The sequence below is a fragment of the Sus scrofa genome, chromosome 5 (assembly GCF_000003025.6).
Source record: "Sus scrofa isolate TJ Tabasco breed Duroc chromosome 5, Sscrofa11.1, whole genome shotgun sequence".
Taxonomy (NCBI): Eukaryota; Metazoa; Chordata; class Mammalia; order Artiodactyla; family Suidae; genus Sus; species Sus scrofa.
Window position 1 is genome coordinate 59,749,144 of NC_010447.5, and position 24,922 is coordinate 59,774,065.

The 24,922-nt window shown below is 42.2% G+C and overlaps 1 protein-coding gene across 6 annotated transcripts in view; it reads left to right on the forward strand.

Annotated features, from left to right (window-relative positions):
- GPR19 (G protein-coupled receptor 19) overlaps window positions 682-24,922 on the forward strand; it is a 42,695-nt gene continuing 18,454 nt past the window's right edge. For 2 of the 6 annotated variants that reach the window (XM_021092330.1, XM_021092333.1), the window contains exons 1-3: window positions 3,479-4,296; window positions 4,657-4,708; window positions 19,310-19,466. The gene's annotated coding sequence lies outside the window, so the exon portion shown is untranslated. Of the gene's footprint in view, window positions 3,450-3,478; window positions 4,297-4,656; window positions 4,709-19,309; window positions 19,467-24,922 lie in introns of those variants that run through there. The other 4 variants (XM_021092334.1, XM_021092335.1, XM_021092331.1 and 1 more) reach the window with 3 other exon arrangements.

The window sequence follows — 24,922 nt, forward strand, 5'->3', positions numbered from 1 at the left end:
CCTACACCTCAGCCATAGCAATGCCAGATCTGAGCCATGTCTGGGACCTACACCACAGCTTATGGCAACGCCAGATCTTTTTTTTTTTTTTTTTTTTAATTTTCCCACTGTACAGCAAGGGGGTCAGGTTATCCTTACATGTATACATTACAATTACATTTTTCCCCCACCCTTTGTTCTGTTGCAACATGAGTATCTAGACATAGTTCTCAATGCTATTCAGCAGGATCTCCTTGTAAATCTATTCTAAGTTGTGTCTGATAAGCCCAAGCTCCCGATCCCTTCCACTCCCTCCCCCTCCCATCAGGCAGCCACAAGTCTCTTCTCCAAGTCCATGATTTTCTTTTCTGAGGAGATGTTCATTTGTGCTGGATATTAGATTCCAGTTATAAGTGATATCATATGGTATTTGTCTTTGTCTTTCTGGCTCATTTCACTCAGGATGAGATTCTCTAGTTCCATCCATGTTGTTGCAAATGGCATTATGTCATTCTTTTTTATGGCTGAGTAGTATTCCATTGTGTATATATACCACATCTTCCGAATCCAATCATCTGTCGATGGACATTTGGGTTGTTTCCATGTCTTGGCTATTGTGAATAGTGCTGCAATGAATATGCGGGTGCACATGTCTCTTTTAAGTGGAGTTTTGCAACGCCAGATCTTTAACCCACTGAGTAAGGCCAGAGATAGAACCTGAATCCTCATTGATCCTAGTCAGGTTTGTTAACCGCTGAACCATGACGCTAACTCCTAAATCATCATTCTTGAGTGCTCTGGTCACTGGGATGTAGAATAGTGTAATTAGATAGACAGTGTTAATAATTACCTTGCTCATCATGATTCATGCTGGCATCTCGGGACTTTATATGTGGTTATGAGGTTTTAGACTTAAAAGTTAGACTTTCCAAAGGAGTTCCCTGATGGCCTAAATGTTAAGGATCTGGTGTTGTCACTGCTGTGACATGGGTTTGATCCCTGGCCCGGGAACATCTGCATGTCACAGGCACAGCCAAAAAAAAAAAATTACACTTTCCTGATGCCTTGATTTGAGTGATTATCAGAGAGACAAGAGAATTAAAGGAAACAAAGACTTTAAAATAGACAAAAATGCACTTAGAAAAGGGAGAAGGAGGGAGATCTAAAAAAACAGTCTTTAAAACATGAGTCATCACTATGCAGATCCAGATTTATCATAGGTCTCTATTTACTGGATTTAGTCTTAATCATGTAAGATAATTTTAAAAAATCCACCAGAACATACTCTAAGGTGTTTAGTTTGATTTTTTTAATACTATTTTATGCAGAGGGTTCTGTTGTTTTTTAAGCACTAGAGGTGCAAGTCAAACACCAACTCACACTTTAGATATACCACTCAGTTAATAAGATTATGTTGTGTTGGAGTGGTGCAATGGAATGATGGTGCAACAGGCCTCTTGGGAGCCCTGGGACGAAGGTTCGATGCCTGGCCTGGCACAGTGGGTGAAGGATTTGGCATTGCTGCCGCTTTTATTGCCGCAGCTTCTATTGCCACAGCTTTGGTTTAGGTTGCAACTGTGGCTCGGATCTGATCTCTGGCCCCAGAACTCCACATGCTGTGGGGTGGCCAAAAAGGAAAAAGATTATGTTGTGTTGATTCAACCAATTTTGGGTAACTGGAAATGCATATCAGTATCATTGTTCAGCAATTTCTTATCTTGGGATCACAACAATTTAAGAACCAATATTCACATAAATATGTACACCTAAATGGCAGGGGTTTTTTTTCTTTTCTTTTTTTTTTTTTTTAAAGTGCTTTATGATGTCAGGGTGACTACAGGAGAGCATGCCCAGAAAGTTGCTAAAGAAATGGATGGATAACTTCTTAGCTACTGATTGCGGAAATTCTGGAAGTCTGTTTCCTGAGTCATATGATGGACTGAATGGGTAAACCAATTCACTAGTAAGTTTCCTTTACTCATTAAAGGATTTTTTTTTTTTCATTGAACAAAGATGAAGTTTTATTTGATCACTTACTAATCTTACACTAACATTTCCAGCACATGTAAATGAACTAGTAGTTTCAAAGGAGTCATAGTTCTCTATCAACTCTTCATCCAATTCCCAGTTTTCGTTAGCGCCAGCTCTTCCCGTGCAAAAAAAAGTACTCAGTTTGTTTTACAGTTGTTGATTGCCTTGACAAAGTAAACAGTGTTTGAGTCAGTCTTAATCACTTTAATAGGTGAACAAAGAATCAATTCAGCTTATCTACATTTATTTTCCTTTATAAAGAAAAGGTCAATCCAACCCTGGCTTAGAAAACTTACCTCAACCAAACAAATGTACCTCTAGATAACGGAGCAGGATTTTAAAGTTCCTTCTTGGGCACAAATTGATGCCTTAGAAGGTAAGTAATCAAATGTCTACATTTACTAAATTTTACTATACCGAACATAATAAGAAAAATCCAGAGTCTAATTTTTGAAGGTGGAGGCTGTGAATGCTGGAAATGTCCAGAGCCTTCAAAATTTGACCCCATCTGCATAAACGTCCATACTTTTCCTCTACTTAATGACATGCTACCTAAAAATCTCACCTTCCTTTTGTAGAAATCTTGTTACAAATTAAAGTCTTCAAATTCCCCATTTAAAACCTAATAGAGTCCAATAAAATTGCCAAATTGTTAACATCTATGCTATTATCCAACTCTAAGGTAAACAGGTTTAGCTTAACCAGTTATTTAAGGCTGTTTTTGAGCACATTAAATTGTATCATTAAAAATTCTCCATAAACATATTTTTTTAAAAAACCAGCTTGCCTGCTTTTCTTTTCAAATAGATCCGGTCATGTCTATAACACAAAGTTTCACCGGAGCGTCTCATTTTGTAAGTATCGTAGCCTTCTAAGCCACCTGACACTGATTTTTAGGGGAACGTAAAAACATTTTTAAAAACTTGCTTGTTGGTTTGTGCTTCTTCTGGCTATTGCTTCTAGAGTCATCTCTGTTTTTAGTCTCAAAATTTGCATGACTGCCTTTTTGATTCTGCTTCAAGACTCATTCTTATCCATGCAACAAATATTGCTCGAAATTTGAGCAAGATGGGCTCAAGTCTAGTTATTTGCATCGCTTCCATAACAGAATCCATATTTTAAACAGGTACGACCTACACTTTTGGGTTTACTGTTGCTGCTAACCACTTCTTAGCGGGGCTGTCACCTTCGTTACGTTCGTTTTCCACGACAGATCTGATAGAGAGTGTTGGAGTTTTTATTACCGCTTGTATTTTCTCTGGTTTGGGGCTTACACTTAAACGCCCTGTTATCCATCTCCAATCCGTGCTCCTGGCAGAAAACACGATTTTCACGACGAACTACACATGAGGTCGGTAAATGCCGGACTCTGGAGGCGGGACCCTCGGCTGCCCCAAGTAGTAAACAAAGCCCCGCGCAGGCGCTGTGGCAGCAGAAAGGTAAACTGGTTCGCAGGCAGCCCCTGGAATTTTTCGTACAGTGAAGTGGGAAAAAAAAAAAAAAAAAAAGCCACACCGCGTCCTAAGGTGATAAACTAGTTGGCTTTTTGTATTTTTATATAGTGCTGGCCTTTGTGTTTGAAGAGCTTGTGCGGCCTTCGGGGCCTCGCAGAGAAGCCCTTCGTAGAATTCCGGCCACAGGGAACTGTCGCTGGCGTGTCGTTTACTTCTACTAGACCCGTTTGTTCTCGCCGCGGAGTCCTGATTTTCTTTATTTGACTACAGCACCAATCCTTCGGGGCTGGGGGAACCTGGGGTGGGGGTGGGGGAAAGCCTTAGGATATTCCGAAAAACGTTTCTGCGCGCGGCATTCCCCCAATCATCGCGAGATCTGCCCGCGCGCACGGCGGAACACCCAAGTATACGTGTGCGCATGCGCTTGACTAATCAGTTTTAGCGCGAAACATTTTGAAACTCTTGTGCGGCGTTTGTCAACCGCGTTTGACCCTCGAGACGGCTTGGAGGAGCCGATAATTCTCGTTGACCCGATGGATTCAAGCACACGCCACCACATTCTTCGAAATTTTGCAGTCACAACTCCACATGCCTGTATGGTCGTTCCTCCTTTCTGTTACTGTACCTCGGCCGTGAACTCTGTGAGGACGTTTCAGCGAATCGTGTAGTAAAGGAGAGGACGTGGCAGAGCTATTAAGGCTCTAAAGCAGAAATGAGAGCTTTATGGGAAAGATAACCCTGGGAGCGACACAAAGGAATAAATCTGAAGGGCCAAGAAAAAAAAGGTTTTATTTTTACTGGAGACTGAGAAAGGATGTGAATGTGAATTAAGGTAATGCAGTGGGAAGGAGAAGATGGGAAAATTGGAGAGGTGAATGAAGGCAGTAACTATACAGCACAGTGGAGAGGGGAAACGAGGAAAACAGGACTGTTGGCAGTAGAGAAAGTTTCCCTTCAAATAGTGAGAACCTGTGCGTGTTTGTAAACAGGCACGAAAGGGCGCCCATTTAGTTCATCGTGTGAAAGGTAGAAGTTGGGGGATCCCGAAGTGAGTGGAGCAAGGAGGATGCTAAAAGCCAGAGTCCTGAGCAAGACTGAGGTTTGGATGAGGAAGAACAGTTAAGGGAACAGGAGTCAGGAATTTGGGCAGTGTCTAGAGAGAACTGACTAATCTGACCTCTTTCTCTCTCAGGATGTGTGGACATCTGCACAAGCAGTGGATTTGGGCATGCGGCATCTGAAAGGTACCACCTACACCTGAACTGTTCTCTTCCCATGAGCCTCCTGGTCCCTTCCACCTTTTCTCAGGCAGAACACAATGTGGATTTCATAGAGTGAAATGGTGGAACCAAGCCACTGGTGCATTACTAAAGTACATACTTCTAGCCTCTAGCCCTCTAGTTCACTAGTTAGGAGAGTCCATCTTGACATTAGCAGTAATTTTATGCAGCTTAGCCAGTATATTTTGATTCTTTGTGTACTGTCTGGAGTACAGGCAGAAAAAAGATAGACTACGTAGCTTTAGTAGACCAGCAAAGGCATGGTTTGTAGCTAAGCAATATGGCTTTATTCATAAGGAAAACTCAATATAGGAAGCCACAGGACTTAAGTTAGCTGTGATGGAGAAGGATCCAGGTATCAATAAAGAGAATGGGAGTTCCCATCATGGCTCAGTGGTTAACAAATCCGATTAGGAACCATGAGGTCGTGGGTTCAATCCCTGGCCTTGCTCAGTGGGTTAAGGATCTGGCATTGCCATGAGCTGTGGTGTAGGTTGCAGACGCGGCTCAGGTCCCGCGTTGCTGTGGCTCTGGCATAAGCCGGCGGCTACAGCTCCGATTCAACCCCTAGCCTGGGAACCTCCATATGCCGTGGGAGCGGCCTAAGGAAATGGCAAAAAGACCAATAAATAAATAAATAAATAAAATAGAATGGAAGTACTTTAATAAAAGTCCAGACATGGTAGTCCCCTGTCAAGAAGTTCTCCCTGGAGCACTTCATTTTGGCTGTCAAAAGTATAGCCTAGTAACTGGGCTATATGTGTGGATTTCATGGGGAAATGTGCCAGGAAAAATACATGGATGCAATGGTATAGGATTTCTGCCTTGAAGCCTGAGTGTCTCAGTTTTTGAGAGTGGGATCATCCAGGTGGAAGGGACATGACCTCTCAGTATGGTCACAGAAAGGGTGTAAAATTGAAAAATCAGACCTGAGGTTTGACCCTTGGCCATGCCAGTTACTCCGTGTTACCTCTCTGAGCCTTGGTTTCCCTGTTTGTAAAATAAGGATAATCATGCCTACCTCAAAGGATGACTGTGAAGATGAAATGAGATACTGTTGAAAAGACTACATGAGTTACTAGCACAGAACTTGATAACAAGAGTTTCTTCCTTGAGCCTCCCCACCCCCCCCCTTTTTTTTTTTTTTTTTTGCTTTTTAGGGCCACACCCGTAGCATATGGAAGTTCCCAGCCTAGGGGTTGCATCAGAGCTGTAGCTGCTGGCCTATGCCATGGCAACACAGGATCCGAGCCATGTCTGTGACCTACACACCAGCTCATGGCAATGCTATATCCTTAACCCACTGAGTGAGGCCAGAGATTGAACCCACAATCTCATGGATATTAGTTGGGCTCGTTGCTGCTGAGCCACAGTGGGAACTTCTTACCACCACATTTATGCATGCCATCTCCCCACTAAAATGTGGATGGTCTTTTCGGCATAGACTCATCTGTGTTTAGAGAGCTGTAGGACAGATTCTTTACCTTGCCTGAAATTAGAATCAGCTGGGGAGCTTTAAAAGGCCATAATGCCCAGGCTTCACCCTAGACCAATTCGGTCAAAATCTCTGGGAGCAGAACCCAGACATCAGTATTTTTTTAAAGCTCTTAATTTTGCTGCTAATGTTGAGGACCACTGCTTTAAGAAGAAGGAGAAAAAAAATTAGGCGTATGGTTTAAGACCATCTATCTGGATAGCTACATATTTGAAAATTTTCTAGAGGAATAGGGCCAGAGGTGGGCAGATGAATAGGGCATAGTAAGCTCTATTCAGGAGAAAGACCACTATGATAGGAAGGTGGTAAGCATCCTGATTGGGGAAAGGTCCATGGTGAGGTCATTAATATAGGCCTCACTATTTACTGTAGAGATAGAAGACTGAGCCTCCTAGGTTGGTGACACAGATGATGAGGCGTTCATTGTTTTACCAGGTCCTGAATCTGGGGCCGTGAGCCTAGTGGGTGGCAGTAGTGGGGTGGGAGTACCCTTTACAACTGGGTCTGCTCCATTGGTTGGGGAGAGGCATCGAGGCATTGTTGACATTTATGTATGTGAGTGTCGTCCAGGGGGAAGGTGCATATAGGAGAGGAACCCTCTTCCCAGAGCTTCACAAGGTTGATGTGGCCGCTCTGACTACACAGGTGGTCCTGTCGGTGCTAACAGATGGGAAAGGTTGAGAATCGAGCCTGTTGTTGTAGCCTTTCAGTGAGTGGAGAATCACTTGGAATAGAAGGGATGGCATGTATGGATCAGGAATTTGAGCTTCTGAGAGACAAGTCCTCCCTTGTAGGGACAACTCTGTTTCTAGGGATATAAGCAATTCAGAAGTTGAAACCACCATACTACTTCAGCCACTTATGCCAAGACCTAAAGGTAGCAGTAATGGTCAGGACTATCTTCTGCCACATGGGGTAGCTTGTCTTTCCTTGGGTCTCTTTTCTTGAGAATCACATTAGTTTGTCTAGTCCCTAACAAGAGCTTTGCTGAAGTGGCTGAAACTGTTGCCTAGGTAAGGAGATGGCATCCAGAGACTATGCAGGGGCTGGTAATTGGAGGTTATGAAGTAGGGGGATAGTAGATTATGCACAAGTGAGGAGTGGGATGGGGTAGAAGGATCGGAGACTTGGGGTGAGAGCGGAAGCATGTTGAAAGTTAGAAACAGGAAAATCCCAAGTGGTGACAGTTTAAACTTTTATCAAAGTGTGTCAAACGAGTCCTTCCTGAGATCCTGTGACCGGAAATACCCGAGTCAGACTGCTCTGTTGGGCTTTTGCAAAATGTAAGAAGGTGAACTGAATAGATGACTCTTAAACTCTCACCCGTATCAAGGGCATAAAAAAGTCAAGATGAAGACTGGAAAAGGGATTTTGAAGAGGATATTTGAGTAGAGTTAGACAAACGAGTCAGGGAAAGAGGGAAGTTGCCCCACTCTTCCCTCAGCCCCAGTGCTTCCCTCTCTACAGCAAATTGGGGGTAGGAGAAAACCTTTAAGTTAAGGGGCAAATTTCAACTATGATCCTGGACTGGATATTTTAATTACTAACTTTTCTCTTTCTTTTTTGGCTTTTTGCCATTTCTTGGGCCGCTCCTGCGGCATATGGAGTTTCCCAGGCTAGGGGTCCAATCGGAGCTGTAGCTGCCAGCCTACGCCAGAGCCACAGCAACGCAGGATCCAAGCTGCGTCTGCGACCTACACCACAGCTCACGGCAACGCCAGATCATTAACCTACTGAGCAAGGGCAGGGGTTGAACCCGCAACCTCATGGTTCCTAGTCGGATTCGTTAACCACTGCGCCACGACGGGAACTCCTAATTACTAACGTTTCTTACCTAAAAGTGACCAGAAAGAAAGAGAAATGGGACTGTTCAAGTTTTCATTCAGGGTTGGGAGGAGAACCAGCCCCTGCAGAGAGTTTTCACAGGGACAGTGGGAAATAAAAATCAAGTTGCTTTATGTAAAATCATGCTTGTTTAACATGCCGGAACACTGTTGTTGAGAACCTAATCCTTTTTTAGATCCTAGAGGTCTAAAGATAAATTAAATGACATTCTTCCCTATAAGAATCAATGAACACAATGCAGTATAATTTGTGCAATAATAGACACAATATATGTCAAGATTAAAGCAGTGCTATAGGAAGAGAGGTGTGAGTAATTTACTTTAGAGGAGTGAGGGGTTCAAGGGACCTAGAACCTCAGAGAAGATGATAGCCAGCAGAGTTTGAGAGGGGAATATGTGCCCCCTAGGAGGACAGGGCAGAGGAAGCCAGGTCAGAGCTAAGCTGGGGAGGGTGGCACTGCGTGTTGTGCATGTGGCAGAACTATACGCAGTGTGAGATGTGCGTATTCAGGAGGGTGATTCAAATGGAGGTGAAGTGGAGGCCAAAGGTATTGTGGCTGTTAGCAGGCTCACGAGTGAAGAGTTCATGCAATTTTAAAAACACAGACACACACACTCTGATGCCAGCATTTTGTCTGTCAGAAAGTTCCTCCCTATCCTTGTCCTTTCTCTTTATAAAATTTGCTACACTTGTTAGAGAGTGTTGACAGGGTAATACAGGTATCTTCTCTATCTCATTGCCTACCGCTGTTTGAATCCACTCTATACCAGATTAAGCCGAGTCAGACTCTGCCTCCTAAGAATTTAGATCAGAACTTTGAGAGACTGGGTCATATGTTTTCTCTCCCCCCTTATTGAAGTATGATTGACTAATAAAAATTATATATATTTAAGGTGTACAGTGTGATGTTTGATAAATGTATACATTGTGAAATGATGACCACAACCAAGACAATTAACACCTCATGTCACTTAGTTACCATTTTTGTGTGTGTGGTGAGAATGCTTGAAATATCTCAGCAGAGTAAAGTATGCATCATTATTAACTATAGTCACCAGTGCTGTATGTACATTAGGTCTCCAGAACTTATTTATCCCATAATTAAAAGTTGTATCCTTTGACCAGTATCTCTCTGTTTTCCCCAATCCTCCAGCTCTGGTAACCACCATTCTACTCACTGATACTTTGAATTCAACTATTTTACATTCCGCATATAAGTGAGATAGATCATGAAGCATTTGTCTTTCTCTGTCTGGCTTATTTTACTTAATATCCCCCGTGTTCATCCATGTTGTCACAAATGGCAGGATTTCCTTCTTTTTAAAGGCAGAATAATACTCCATTGAGTGGTTGTGTGTGGTGTATTTGTGTATCACGTTTTCTTTATCTTCTCATCCATCAACAGACACCATCTCTTGGCTACTATGAATGGTGCTTTGGTGAACATGGGAGTATAGATATCTCTTCGAGACAATGATTTCATTTCCTTTAGCTCTATACCCAGAGGTGGGATTGCTGGATCATATGATGGTTCTATTTTTAATTGAGACTTGGTCATTTAGGTAAGAGCATTGAACTTGTAAGGTGTCATGTAAGTTTCAGAGCCAATGCCACTGTTTGGGGGCCAGTAATCAGAGGGAGCTGCTCTCAAAAGAGAAGCAGATCAATGCAGCTAATTGAAGGAGGGTGACTAGGAAACAGTAGGTCCTGGAGCCTCAGAGAGAAAGAGCCGGATTCAGTGGATACTTGGCCCTGACAGCTTTCTCTCCCTTAACTTCAGTCCCATCTTGGGTCTAACTGCCACTTCCTGTTTTTGAGTTCCCTGCAGTTTCTTCTGAGTCTGTAATATATCCACCTCCTCCTTAGTGGCTTTCTTTTTTCCCCTTAGACAACACTACAGTGTGGCTAGTTGTGTTCTCCCCTTCCTCATGTTCTTGGCCTAATAAGAAACCACATACTTTCCAGAATAGGAACACACACATACGCAGCAGGGACACTTTCTAACTCACTACAGTTTGAGTATGCCTAGAAAATGTAGGTCTCTTACTGATTTCTGGAGTTTTCACCCATGTATAAGCTGTCTATTACTGTGTAGCAAAATTCCCCCAAACTTAGGAACTCAATAATAAACAGTTCTCATTTCTGTGGGTCAGGACTTTGAGAGCAGTTTAGCTGGGCATTCCTGGCCTGGGACTCACAAAGTTTCAGTCAGCATTGTCTGGACTGTAGTCCCGTGTCTAGGGCTGGAGGATCTGCTGCCAAGGCAGCTTGCCTCCCTGGTTGCTAGTTGGTGCTGGTTGATGAGAGGCCTGCGTTTTCCATATATGAACCTCTTCACAAGACAGCTTTCCTGTCCTTGTAACATTGTGGCAGGCTTTCCCCAGAATGAGTAATCCAATGATCCAAGAGGGAGAGACCCAGGTAGAAATTGTCCTTACTATGATCTAGCCTCGCAAGTTATAGAGAAACACTTCTGCCACGTTCTCCTCATTGGAAACAGGTAGTAAGTCTGACCCATATGGGATCTGGCCTTGCTGTGAGCTGTGGTGTAGGTCACACACGCAGCTGGGATCCGGGTTGCTGTGGCTGTGGTGTGGGCCAGCAGCTGCAGCTCCAATTTGAACCCTATCCTGGGAACTTCCATATGCCAGCCCTAAAAAGATACACACACACACAGCCTGACCTACATTCAAGGGAAGTAGTAGTAGGTGTCATATTTGAAGGGGGACATAGCAAAGAATTGGTGGACATATTTGATTATTTTATTTTTTTGCTTTTCAGGGCCACACCTGCAGCATATGGAGGTTCCCAGGCTAGGGGTCAAATCAGAGCTATAGCTGCTGGCCTATACCGCAGCCACAGCAACGCAGGATCCGAGCCATGTTTGCGACCTATACCACAGCTCAGGGCCACACCAGATCCTTAACCCACTGAGCGAGGCCAGGGATCAAACCCGCAACTTCATGGTTCCTAGTTGGATTTGTTTCTGCTGTGCCACAATGGGAACTCCTGGTGGACATATTTTAAAACCACAACTGTTAAATTATAGGAAAAAAAGTGTCCAATTCAGTTTCAAATATAGTTCAATTTCATTACTTAAATGGTTCCTTATAACTCTCCTTTGGATGAAAATGTTTCATCCTTCATGATGCCTCCCAAGGAGGTCCTGTCATCTGAAGATAACATCCATTTGTATGGGGCTGAGGAGTAATGTATACATCTTTGTGGAACTGGCGAGAGACAGAGTATCCCTTGACTTCATTCTGGACTTAGAGTATGCACTGGCAGGTTTCCAGCACGATGCCCCTCTTGGCCTAATCACTGGGGAACCTGCTGGCATGTGATGCTGAAGCCTGCAGCTGGTGAATTCATGGCCCATTTTTGCCTTCAGGCGAATTTCCCAGGGAGTATCGGCCTCTGTTTCCCCTTGGTCCTTGCTATGGTGTCACCTGACCTGACCATGGCAGGACCTCTGGCTGTTGGTTTCAGTGTCCATGTGCCCAGTAGGAAATGCTTGAGATAGTTGACTGTTCTACATGCCTGAGTACATGGTAGGAAACTTGCTATAGACCCAAACAACCATGCAAAGTGCAGGGAGTGGGGTGTGAAGGGCTTAGACAGTGGTCCCCAAAGGGGAGCAAAGGCAGAGATCTCTTGCTCTGAGTGCTTCTCAACATGGAGGAAACTTACTGTGCTATGCAGAGAAAGGGCCACTAAAGATATTCACCCTAACAACTGGAACCTGTGATTATATTACCTTACAAGGCAAAAGGGACTTTAGAAGTAAGTTAAGGACCTTGAGAGAGATTGTCCTGGATTATCTGGGTCCAACCTAATGCCTTTGCAGTCTGAGGTCAGGGTCAAAAGGAGATGTGAAGTCTATGGAATAATGGTTAGAGAGATACAAAGTTGTTGGTTTTTAAGATGGAGTAAGAGGGCTACAAGCCAAGGAATGTTGGGTGGCAAGGACACACATTCTCTCTCTGTGGCCTCCAGAAAGGAACATAGCTCTGTTGTCACCATGATCTTAGCCCAGTAAGACGCTTGGTGGAGCTCTAACCTCCAGTACTATAAGATAATACGTTTGTGTTGTTTTAAGCCACTAGGTTTGTGGTAATTTGAAAGAACCACAAGAGAAAATGAATACACTAACATCCGCCTTTGGTCTAGAAAAAGGTCAGGCCCAGTGACTGACGGCTTTATTCTCCTTTATATTTCTTTTCTCTCTGAACTTGAGACTGGGAGGGAGAAACGAGACTCTTACCTCCATGTGGTATGTCCTCGTCCACCATACAGCAGAATTTATTACCTCTGCATTTTCATTTAGACGATAAAGTTGAAAGTAAGTAAACACCCACACACTCTTCACTGAGATTCACCAGTTAACATTTTGCCATATTTACTTTCCCTTTCTAATCATGTGCCTGCATATTTTTTGCTGTTAAATGATTTGAGGGTAACTCGCATTTGTCTAAACCTTTTATCCTTAATACTTGGGCATCTCCTAAGAATAAGATGATTCCTTTTTTTTTTGGCCGTGCCCTGGCATGTGAAAGTTCCTGGGTCAGGGATCTAACCTGAACCACAGCACAACCTGAGCTGCTGCAGTGACAATGCTGGATCCTTAACCCACTGCACCACAAGGGAACTCTAAGAATAAGATGATTCTTATTCTTAGGACCTATTTAACCACAATTCCTTTCTCACACCTAATAGGAATAATAATTCCATGATATTGTTTAATATCCAGTTCACAGTACTGTTTCCTCAGTTGTCTGAAGAATGTTTTAGAGCTATTTTATACCAACTCTCTCCCCTCACCAGTCAGCATCTCATCAAATTACATGCTTTGCGATTGATTTTCCTTAATCTTTTTAATCTGTAACAGCTCATCCTTCTTAATTCATGATATCAGCTTTCTGGTGAGCAGACTAGTTCTCTCAGAGAATATTTTCTCAGTTTGGTTGATTATTTTTTCATGATGTCCTTAACTTGTTTCTCCAACCCCCACCTTTTTTTTTTTTTTTTTTTTTTTTTTTTTTTAACTAGGCACTATGTGTAGAGGTTTGACTGGATTTAGGTTAATGTTTTTAGAAAGAATACTTCATTAGTAATGTTGGATAGGTTCCATTGCTTTATATTAGGCACTAATATCAACTTGTCCCACTGTTAGGATGTTAAATTTGGACATTTGGTTAAGATGGTGACACCCTCTCCCATTCCCACCATTAAAAAAGGCCACATTTCCTTTCACAGTTTATAAATAATCTACAAACAACACGTCCCCAACTTTTCATCTAATAGTTTGAATACCTGATATAGTCCTTACCTGAATCACTTATTTTACTGGGGTCTGCAAAAATAGTGTTCTAAAAGTTATAGTCTGCATTTAATTCTGCTGGCATTCTTTTGTAAAATTATCTTTCTTCTAAGAACTATTTGAATGAATCTCTCAGTGGTCAGTTGGTTAGTGGTTTGCTTTCAGTTTTGGTTAAAACAATTAGAAAGCTCCTGTTTTTTTAAAAAATATGTTACTCCTTTATTGGAGCTATTCAGTAATATCTCAGTAGTATCTCCAGTGTTTACAGTTGTTTGTTTCTGTGGTTCCCAGTGTTTACAGTTGTTTATTTCTGTGGTTTTTATTATTTTTTTAATTTTTATTTTGCTTTTTAGGGCTGCTCTTATGACATATGGAGGTTTCCAGGCTAGGGGTTGAATCGGAGCTACAGCTACCGGCCTGTACCACAGCTACAGCAACATCAGATCTGAGCTGCATGTGCGATGTACACCACAGCTCACGGCAAAGCTGGATCCTTAACGCACTGAGCGAGGCCAGGGATCGAACCCCCAAGCTCATTGTTCCTAGTCAGATTCCTTTCCGCTGCACCACAAAGGGAACTTCCCAGGAGCTTTTAAAATCTTCGCAGTTCATCATTGTAGGATTTGAGGTTAGAGGTGGGTGAGAGGTTCACCAATCTATGGTAAAAGGGAAGAAAAACTAATAGATGGGAACCAAGAACCAGCATGGCATTTTGACTGCACTGGTTCTCAGGAAGATCGGTTTGTGGAAGTTGAGGATCTAGAAATTAGTTTCCATAGAACTGTCTGCATGCTCTGGGACCCCTTGGAAAGTTTTTGCCTGTCCCAGTCTGAAGACCTGCTCTATGGTAGCTAACAATCTGAGCAAAATCTTCCATATTTGGTTGATGATAAGTAAAGGCAAAAATAAAGGAATTTCAAGAATGACTTTCAAAACAAAAAAAGTAGCATGGATTTCAAGCCTAGTTTTTTTCTCTTTTTAATTTATTGGAATATAGTTGACTTCCAAAGTTGTGTTAATTTCAGGTGTACAGCAAAATAAATCAGTTATACATATACATATATCCATTCCTTTTCAGCTTCTTTTCCCATGTAGGTTATTACATAGTACTGAGTAAATTTCCCTGTGCTATATGGTTGGTCCTTGTTACCTGTCTATTTTATATGCAGTTGAGTGTATATATCACTCACAACCCCCTCATTTTATCTCCCCCTCCCATCATGTTTACTCTTTGGTAAACATAAATTTGTTTAGGAATTTTTGAGTCTGCTTCTGTTTTGTAAGTTCTATTGTATCATTGTTATTGATTCTACATGTTAGTGATCTCGTGATATTTGCCTTTCTCTGACCTACTTCACTTGCTGTGATAATTTTTAGGTCTATCCATGTTGCTGTAAATGGCATTATTTCATGTCAAGCTTATTGTTTTGCTATAAACTATTTTTGAATTTTAGAAGCTGAATATTAATTCCTTCTTTCTTTTCATTACTTTTGTAACTTCTAAATCATGCCACACTCATATCTCCAAGACAAATTAAATCCCCTGGCAGAGGAGAAAAAAAATCACATAAACCATTTTCAGAATGTTACCCAGCTACACAAGTATTGTGGGGTTTTATGGGTTTGGTTGGAAGACAACTTTATTTTCTTCCAAATGGCCAGGAATAAGTTTGGTGATTACAGATTTAATATTTTCAACAGAATTAGTATATTACAAAGATTTTCCGTTGTGGCTCAGCAGGTTACAAATCCGACTAGTATCCATGAGGATGTTGGTTTGATCCCTGGCCTTGCTCAGTGGGTTAAGGATCTGGTGTTGCCATGAGCTATGGTGTAGGTCACAGATGAGGCTTGGATCCCATGTGGCTGTGGCTGGCAGCTGCAGCTGTGATTTGACCTCTAGCCTGGGAATTTCCATGTGCCACAGGTGCAGCCCTAAAAAGCAAAAAAAAAAAAAAAAAAAAAAAAAAAAAGAGAGAATTAGCATATTACATAACATGTTTTGTAGTTATCTTTAATAATATTTCAGACTGTGATTCCTTATAAAATTTGCTTATTTTATCATTCAGCTATGATGTTACACATGGAGTCATCCTAAAAAAAAATGAATAACTTGGTCTCTGTTTTCGGTCAAACAATTTAAAAGAATATATATTTTTTTCTTTTTACAGCCATACCTATGGCATATGGAAGTTCCCAGGCTAGGGGTCAAATCGGAGCTACAGCTGCAGGCCTGTGCCACTGCCATAGCAGCACTGGATCTGAGCCTCATCTGCAACCTATACCGAAGCTCATTGCAATGCTGGATCCTTAACCCACTGACTGAGACCCTGGGATCAAACCTGCATCCTCATGGACACTGTGTCAGGTTCCTGCTGAGTCACAACAGGAACTCATAAAGCAATATTTAAAGGCTTATAGTAGTGAATCACATCAATCATATTAAATTGACAAGTTATAGAGTTCCTGTTGTGGCTCAGTGGGTTAAGAATCTGACTAGTATGCATGAGGTTGTGGGTTTGGTCCCTGGCCCCACTCTGGGTTAAAGGATCTAGTGTTGCTGTGAGCTGTGGAGGTCACAGGCATGGTTCGGGTATGGTGCTGATATGGCGCTTCTGTGGCTGTAGTGCAGGCCAGCAGCTACAGCTTAGATTTGACCCCTAGCCCAGAAACTTTCATATGTATCGGTGCAGCCCTTAAAAAAAAAAGCAATCGACAAGTTATTTTAGCAAAGCCCATTATTCATGATGCAGAATAGTATAGTAAAGTGTTCCTGCTCTGGAGTCAGTTTAAATAGTTCTGAATCCCAGCTCCTTCACTAATTAGCAGTGTGGTTTGGGGCATACTACTTAGCCTCTCTAAGTTTCCTCATCTGTAAAACAGAAATGAATGTTAATAATAGTTCCTCCCTCATGATTTGATGGGAGGATTAAATGACATCATGAACTAGATAAATTCCTGGCATATGATAAGTATTAGCTGGTTTTGTTGTTGTCGTTACTGTTGTTATTATTCACTAAGAGATGAAAGATGATACTTAAGTGACCATCTGTCTGGCTCTAAGAATTTCTTCAGACACATATCCAGTTTTTTAATAAATGAATTTTATGAATGTGACAAATATTAGAATTAACTGTTGAATTTCTCTGTGAGTCTTATATCGAAAAACTAGAATTAATCTGATTCTCCTCCTAAAATAAGAAATTCTTAAGCTGTGAATGTTGAGCCAGGAAGGCGATTTAGTTTCTTGAAATTATACTGCAGCTCCTCTTTGCTACCTCTTTTTTTTTTTTTTTTTGCCATTTTTAGGGCCGCACACACGGCATATGGAGGTTCTCAGGCTAGGGGTTGAATTGGAATTACAGCTGCTGGCCTACACCACAGCAACAGTAAAGCAAGATCTGAGCCTTGTCTTTGACCTACACCACAGCTCATGTGTTGGCCGGATCCTTAACCCACTGAGCGAGGCTAGAGATCAAACCGTCATCCTCATGGATCCTAGTCAGGTTCATTACCCCTGAGCCACGATGGGAACTTAAGCTGCCTTTTAAAAATTTTTTTATTTTTTTTAATTAAAAAAAATTTTTTTGTCTTTGCTATTTCTTGGGCCGCTCCCACGGCATATGGAGGTTCCCAGGCTAGGGGTCTAATCGGAGCTGCAGCCGCCAGCCTATGTCAGAGCCACAGCAACGCTGGATCCAAGCCGCATCTGCAACCTACACCACAGCTTACGGCAACGCCGGATCGTTAACCCACTGAGCAAGGCCAGGGACCGAACCCGCAACCTCATGGTTCCTAGTCAGATTCGTTAACCACTGCACCACGACGGGAACTCCTTAAAATTTTTTTAAATGGCTGCATCCACAGCATGTGATTCCCCAGCCAGGGATTGAATCCCAGCTGCAGCTGTGACCTACGCTGCAGCTGCAACAACTGGATCCTTTAACTCACCATGCTGGATCCAAGCTGGGCTGGATTCACGATGGCCTGGGGATAGAAGCCCAGCTGTTGCAGTTAGATTCTTAACTCACTGCGCCATGGCAGCAACTCTGCCACCTCTCTTCTTATAAAATCTGCATTCCTGCACATTGAAAGTCAGCATTTCTACACCCAAAAGTAAATATTCAGAATTGCCTTGCTAGGATTCTGGTTAGAAACAATCAGTTATATGCGTGCCTATTGAGACAAACGTATAGCTAGCTTAAATTCCTGATTTGGGGTAGTCCAAATGCTATCCAAGCAATTGACCTTATCCATCAAATTTATTTTTATTTAAAATAATTTAGCGAATCACATTAAAATATCTTTTCTCCTATAAAAATATAAAACATTCACAAGTTGTTCCTAGTTCAGGTGTGGTTCTAAAGTATCTCTCAATTAAGGCTGTTAGGACTTAGATGAATGTCCTCATAAAAGTCAGAAGCCTCAACCTGGGAGTTCCCTGTGGCACAGCAGGTTAAGGATCTGGCCTTGTCACTTCAGTGGCCTGGTTGCTGCTTTGGCACAAGTTCAATCCCTGCCTGTGGCCAAAAAAAATTTTTTTGAGAAAAAAGCCTCAACCTGAGGAGAAGTAAGTTTCCTGTGTTCTTCCCACCTCTCTGTGATGGCTTGCCACAGTCATTTTGTGAAGCTGGCATTTTCATTCAGTTGCACCTAGATTTTTAAGGAAAGATTCAGTGGAGGATGGAGGGAGTTACCATCACAGTGTTTATACTAATTCCTAGAATCCTTTCAAGATTTAGGGTCAGCAATAATTTAGTAAGGAAAGGGCCCATTAAATAAATTTGGCTCTGAAAATGCTAATTGAAAGTCCTCCTCAGCAATTCAGTCCTGTTCCCTCTTGTTAGTCAGCAGGGTCCCATGGTGACTGGTTCTGAAAGAAATCATCCCCTTCAGCAGTTACCTAGCACCATGGCAACCGGGACGTCAGGGAAGCAGGATAGACCCTGCACTAAACAGCTCCTACTGGGCTCCCTCCCTGCCTCTAACTCTGCCCTGCCTGAGGCCTGGGGCTGGGGCTAAAGACATCTGGACTGCTTACCCAAGAAATCCTGTATGTTGTCTGTGGTTGTGCCTGTGAGTGTAGATATGTGGACATGTAGTAAACTGTGTTATGAGAATTTCCCCTCCTCCCAAAAACATGGTGCAGTTTAAAGGGTGGGGATGGGTGGCAGGATGGGAACAGGGAGGTAGGAATGGGATGACTGGTCTTTATAGGTTTCATGATATGTAAAAATTATACTTGTTTTTGTAAGGTTACAGTAAGTTGATAGTAGAGGAAGTTAGAGTCTTGGATATATAGCCTGATGTATATTTAGACGCAAGACCTCAGGGAAACGTTTTTAAAAATATTTTTATTTACCTGAGAGTGAAATAGATAAATGGCTTTCATGAGCCCTGAAGTGGGTGTAATGCTGTCCGTGGTGCTGAACGCTTGTTGTCTCAGATGTGCCAAGCAGGCTCCGGAGGGAGGTTAGGGAACACCTTGCCATGTTAGGGTTCTGACAGTAAGAAGGAGAGGGCTTGGGGCGAAAGCATCCTTCCCTTCCCTTCCAGGCACTTTTGAATGCCCAGGATAAAATGTTCAGATAAAAAATAAAAACAGAAAAAGAAAGTGGAGAAGGCTGCGGGTTTGGATGGTTGAATCTTTCCCTTTTCATATGGAGATCTTTGATCGGAGCCAATCAGGTCATGGATTTCTGCTGTTGTGCTCCTGAAAGGAAAAGTGGGGGAAGGGAGAGAAAAGCTGGCCACATTTTCCCCTTTAGCCACATGATCCATTTCCCATGTGACACATTCCAGAGCCTTGAAGAGGAGGAGGGAGGGGCACCAGGAGAGTGGGGCTGGGGGCGGGAAGATGGTTTAACAGTCAACCCTGCTCAGCGTCATCTTGTCTTCCTACCAGCAAGCAGGCTCTGAGCCAAGGAGAAAGCAGAGGACAGATATGAATGTGTTCCCAAGCTTTCCTGGTGGTTTATGGCATTCTCCAAACTCCTCTGCAAGGGCTGTTCCTGACCAAGAAGACCCAGGGAGACCCTCTCTGAAATCAAGTCCAGATGAAGGTATGTGTTAGAGATCCTGTGATGTTCTGGCTAAAATTTGGCTCAGAGGACATAATACCTTTTATTTTCCAGGTAATGTGATTTTTATCCTGGCTTAGATGCTGGTTAGGGGCTTTAGATTTGTCACAGGTCCAGAAAGATGACTTGGTAGTTCTGGAAAATGAATAATTTACTACAGCAACTGCCTGTTGAAGAAAATGAGGTGGAAATGGTGCGTAGTGATAATTAATAAAACAAAGCACTCATTGATGAAAAGGTTTTTTTTCCTTTGAATCCTGGAAAGAAAAAAATTAATATTACTGAAACCAACCAGATTTCATTGTCACTACAGTAAAATCCTGTTTCCTCCTTTTTTGGCTGCTTATTCTGAGCCCATATTCCCAGAGGTTATTGGCAGTGGCTTAGGGAGTCTGAGTGGGCAGGCATGCTGTTTCTTTGTGCTGTGTGATCATCTTCCTTCTGATGTTCCTGATACCAGGAATGCCTGTGATTGTTTCTAGCTTCCATTTAGGGACATTAGATTGCCACTGAATTCCACAGCCTATAGAATAGCTACCAAGAAGGCTCCGAGGAAGTTCTCAAAGGAATCTCCCAAAGTTATAGGCTAAAAAAATTTACCATGCACTCAAATCTTGGTGTCTTTGACCATTTCTATTCAGTAAAAAGAGAGGGACTAGCAAATTTACATTTTATTTTATCTTTATTCACAAATACTTATAAAGTGCTTGCTAATGTGCAAGGCATCATTCTAAGCACAAAGAATCACTTAATCCTTATAATAACCTTCTGAGGGAGTTATTATTAGTACTCACATTTTGGAGATAAGAAACTAAGGTATGGAGAAGTTTGGGAGCTTTCCCAAGGTCACACAGCTAGCAAATAGTAGAAACACAATCTGGACCCAAGAAGCTTGACCCCCGAGTCCACGACGATCTTAATCACTGAACTATGATGCTTCCTTGCTCTTATTATTTCAAATGATGTCAACAGTCAATTTGGCTACAAATTGTGTTCAGCTGAGCTACCAGCACATTGAATCAGCTTGCCTGGCTAAAACAGATCCCCAGTGAAATCTATATTTAATCTTGAATTATCCCAGTAGTCACATTTTGTACTCTCAGATAACCCAGTAAGTAATTGCCTGTTCTTCTCTTCCCCTTGTGCTGTATAGATATCTGGTAGTACAACACTGTGTTGCTATGGTGACCAAATGATACCTAAAAGAAAAGAAAGAAATCCAGAATTACATCATGGTTGATCTTTTTTTAAGATGAAACCTAGAAACATTCTTCCATCCTCAGGACCTAGTAACAAGACCAGCCTAACCATATTATCTTTTTTTGAAAATTGAAATATAGTTGATTTACAATGTTGTACAATGTTAATTTCTGCTGCATATCAAAGTGGCTCAATTATATATATATATTCTTTTCCATTATGGTTTATTACAGGAATTGAATATAATTCTCTGTGCTATACTCTAGGACCTTGTTGTTTATCTGTTCTGTATATAATAGGGTCTATCTGCTATTCCCAATCCATCCCTCCCCCATCACCTCCCTCTTGGCAACCACATCTGTTCCCTATGTCTATGAGTTTGTTTCTGTTTTGTAGATAAGTTCATTTGTGTTGTATTTTAGAGCCCACATATAAGTAATATCATAAGGTGTTTATCTTTCTCTTTATGACTTATCTCACTTAGTATGATAATCTCTAGGTCCATCCATGTTGCTGCAAATGGCATTATTTCATTCTTTTTCATGGCTGAGTAGTATTTCATTGTGTATATGTACCATATGTTCTTTATCCATTCATCTGCTGATGCACATTTAGGTTGCTTCCATGTCTTGACTATTGTGGATGTGCTGCTATGAACATAGGGGTGCATGTATCTTTTTGAATTATAGTTTTGTCTGGATGTATGCCTAGGAGTAGAATTGTGGATCATATGACAACTGTATTTTTAGTTTTTTTGCAGAACCTCCCTACTATTTTCCTTAGTGGTTGCACCAACTTACTTCCTACCAACAGTGTAGGAGGGTTCCCTTTCCTCCACACTCTTTCCAGCATTTCTCTTTCTTTTTCTTTCTTTCTTTTTTTTTTTTTGTATTTTATATTATTCTTTTAAATTTATTTTTATTTCATATTGGTGTATGGTTGATTTGCAATGTTATGTTAGTTTTAGGTGTACAACAAAGTGATTCAGTTACACATGTACATATATCCATTCTTTTTCAGATTCTTTTATCACGTAGGTTATTATAGAATATGGAGTAGAGTTCCTTGTGTTATATAGTAGGTTTTTATTGATTATTGTATATATAGTAATATGTCTATATTAATCTCAAACTTCTAATTTATCCTCCCACCAGCATTTCTAGCCATATTATTATTATTATTTTTTTTTTTTTTTGTCTTTTTTGCCTTTTCTAGGGCCACTCCCGTGGCATATGGAGGTTCCCAGGCTAGGGGTCGAATCGGAGCTGTAGCTGCTGGCCTACTCCAGAGCCATAGCAACGCAGGATCCGAGCTGCGTCTGCAACCTACACCACAGCTCAGGGCAACGCCAGATCCTTAACCCACTGAGCAAGGCCAGGGATCGAACCTGCAACCTCATGGTTCCTAGTTGGATTCGTTAACCACTGAGCCACGATGGGAACTCCTAGCCATATTATTTTTAATTGTACTTACCTAGTTTTCAAAATAAAGTAGATTAAAAACTTCTAAAATTATAAACATAAACTATGTTATCAAAGTGACCAGATTTATTACTTTATTTACTTATTTATTTTGCTTTTCAGGGGCTCACCCGAGGCATATGGAGGTTCCCAGGCTAGGGGCAGAATTAGAGCTACAGCTGCCAGCCTACACCACAGCCACAGCAACACCAGATCCAAGCCAAATCTGTGACCTACACCACAACTCATGGCAATGTCAGGTCCTTAACCCACTGAGCAAGGCCAGGGATCAAATCCACAACCTCATGGTTCCTAGTTGGGTTTGTTTCCGCTGCACCACGATGGGAACTCCCAGATTTATTACTTTAAAATAATATTTTCATACTTTAAAATAGGTAATAGGTCTCTCTTTGCAAATTATTTTAGGTTTTTAAGGGAAAAGAGGATTTTTTTTTTTTAACTTCTGGAAATTTCTGAGATTTAAGGGTTAGCTCCTTTTGGTCTATGTAGTTTTCCTTTGGTCTTTGACAAGAAAAAATGACTGATCTCATTCTTATATGCTGTGGGAAAACTTAAAGAAGTTACTAGGTCAAAGATATAAAGAGGAAGAAAAGGGGTAGGAATCTAAAATCTGTGAAATTCCTCATTAAATGAGATGTTTAGGGCTTTCTTTGAAGAATGCTTTGAGAGGAAGATGTCTTCTACAGTACTGAACTTTGGTTCTTAGATTAAGCCTTAAATCTCTGCTGAAATCTGCATTTCCATGAGACAAGTATACTTAACACTGTTGTAGTCATCCAGAGTCAGCTTCTGGAGAAAAGGGACCATCTCCTCCCATTTCTGGGTTTCTAGCACTTAGCACCACACCTGTTTATCATTTGATCTCAATATATACTTGCAAATGGGAGTTCATGGCTCAGCTGAAACAAAAGTGACTAGTATCTGTGAGGACGCAGGTTTGATCCCTGGCCTCGCTGAGTAGGTTAAGGATTCGGCATTGCCATGAGGTGTGGTGTAGTTTGCAGACACAGCTCAGATCTGTTATGGCTGTGGTGTAGGCCAGCAGCTGCAGCTCCAATTCGACTTCTAGCCTGGGAGCCTCCATATGCCGCCGATGTGGGGGCCATGCCTGTTTTGTTTGCCTGTGTTTATGGAAAGGCTGGTGAGGTAAAAGCATTGTGGAAGAGAACTTGGCAACAGTCAAAATTATGTCAGAAATTTGGTGTTCCCGTCATGGCTCAGTGGGTTAAGAACCCAACTAGTATCCATGAGGTTTGATTTCTGGCCTTGCTCAGTGGGTTAAGGATCTGGCATTGCCACAAGCTGCAGCATAGGTTGCAGATGCAGCTTAGATCCAGTGTTGCTGCGGCTGTGGTGTAGGCCAGCAACTACAGCTCCGATTTGACCCCTAGTCCGGGAACTTCCATATGCCACACGTGCAGCCCTAAAAAGAAAAAAAAAAAAAATTATGCCTGAAATTTATATATGCTAGTCAGACTGTTCCTGGAGCAGTGCCAAACTAAAGTTCAAGAAGGATCTATACATTCTTTCCTGGGGATTACCAATACCCCTGACATTTTATTTTTATTTACATCTAGATGGAAACACTGCCAGCAGTTTCATTTTCCTCTGATGGTTTGCCTGGCACCATCTCCCAACATTGAAATAATTCACCTGGGGTTGAGAGTGAATGTCTTAAGAAGGTCCTTTCCCGCCCCAGGCAGTCCTCTCCTAATTAGCTGTGCCTCCCAGTCCCTAGAACACTGCACCAGGGGCCCACAGTACTACAGGACTCCTCTGTGGACCACCACATGATTTCTGAGTCAGAGTGGGTTGAGCCAGGCCTTTCTAGCCAGTGGCAGTTAGGACTGATGCTCAGTTGTCTCAGGACATCTTGAAAGGTTGTGTAGAATTTGAATTTTTTTTTTTTTTTTTTTTGGTCATTTTGCCTTTTCTAGGGCCAGTCCCACGGCATATGGAGGTTCCAAGTCCAGAGGTGGAATCGGAGGTACAGCTGCCAGCCTGTACCACAGCCACAGCAACGTGGGATCTGAGGTGCGTCTGCAACCTATACCACAGCTCACGGCAACGCCGGATCCTTAACCCACTGAGCGAGGCCAGGGATCAAACCCGCAACCTCATGGTTCCTAGTCGGATTCACTAACCACTGAGCCACGACAGGAACTCCTAGAATTTGGATTTAAGTTTAGCAGGCTAACTAGGCTTAAAACAATCCCCATCTTGATAATATCACAAACATACCCTGTTCTTTTTCCATCTGATTATGTATTAAGGAGCAGAAGAGTGGGGTTTGTGGATAAGATGAGGGCCTTTCAGTCCTATCCACTCATCCTTCTGAGCTCCAGTGTGACATGCTGAGTGAGTTGTGGGAAAGAACAGCCCTGCCCCCTACACACTTGCTGGCCTTCTCAGGTGAGCAGGGCTACTGCACACAAGAGGCTTAGATCTGGAAGGCTTGCTGGACTTCCTACTCATTCCTCTTCAATCTGAAAGTGGGCAGTCTTCTCAATGAGCTGAACAGGAGAAGGTGGAACAGAGAGAAAGTGGAGAGGGTGCTCTGGGGGAGAGGCCTTTCCAAGAATGCTTTCAGCTTGGAGACTAGGAATGAAAGAGGAAATAAGAGGATACAGTGAGCACAGGTGATGCCTGGGTCCTGCCTTTCACTCACAGTGACTTCTGGCTGCTTGTAGCCCTGCCTGCCAAGTTCATTATCAGATCCTTTCCTAGGATATACATGTAAGGAGGTGGAAGGAATGG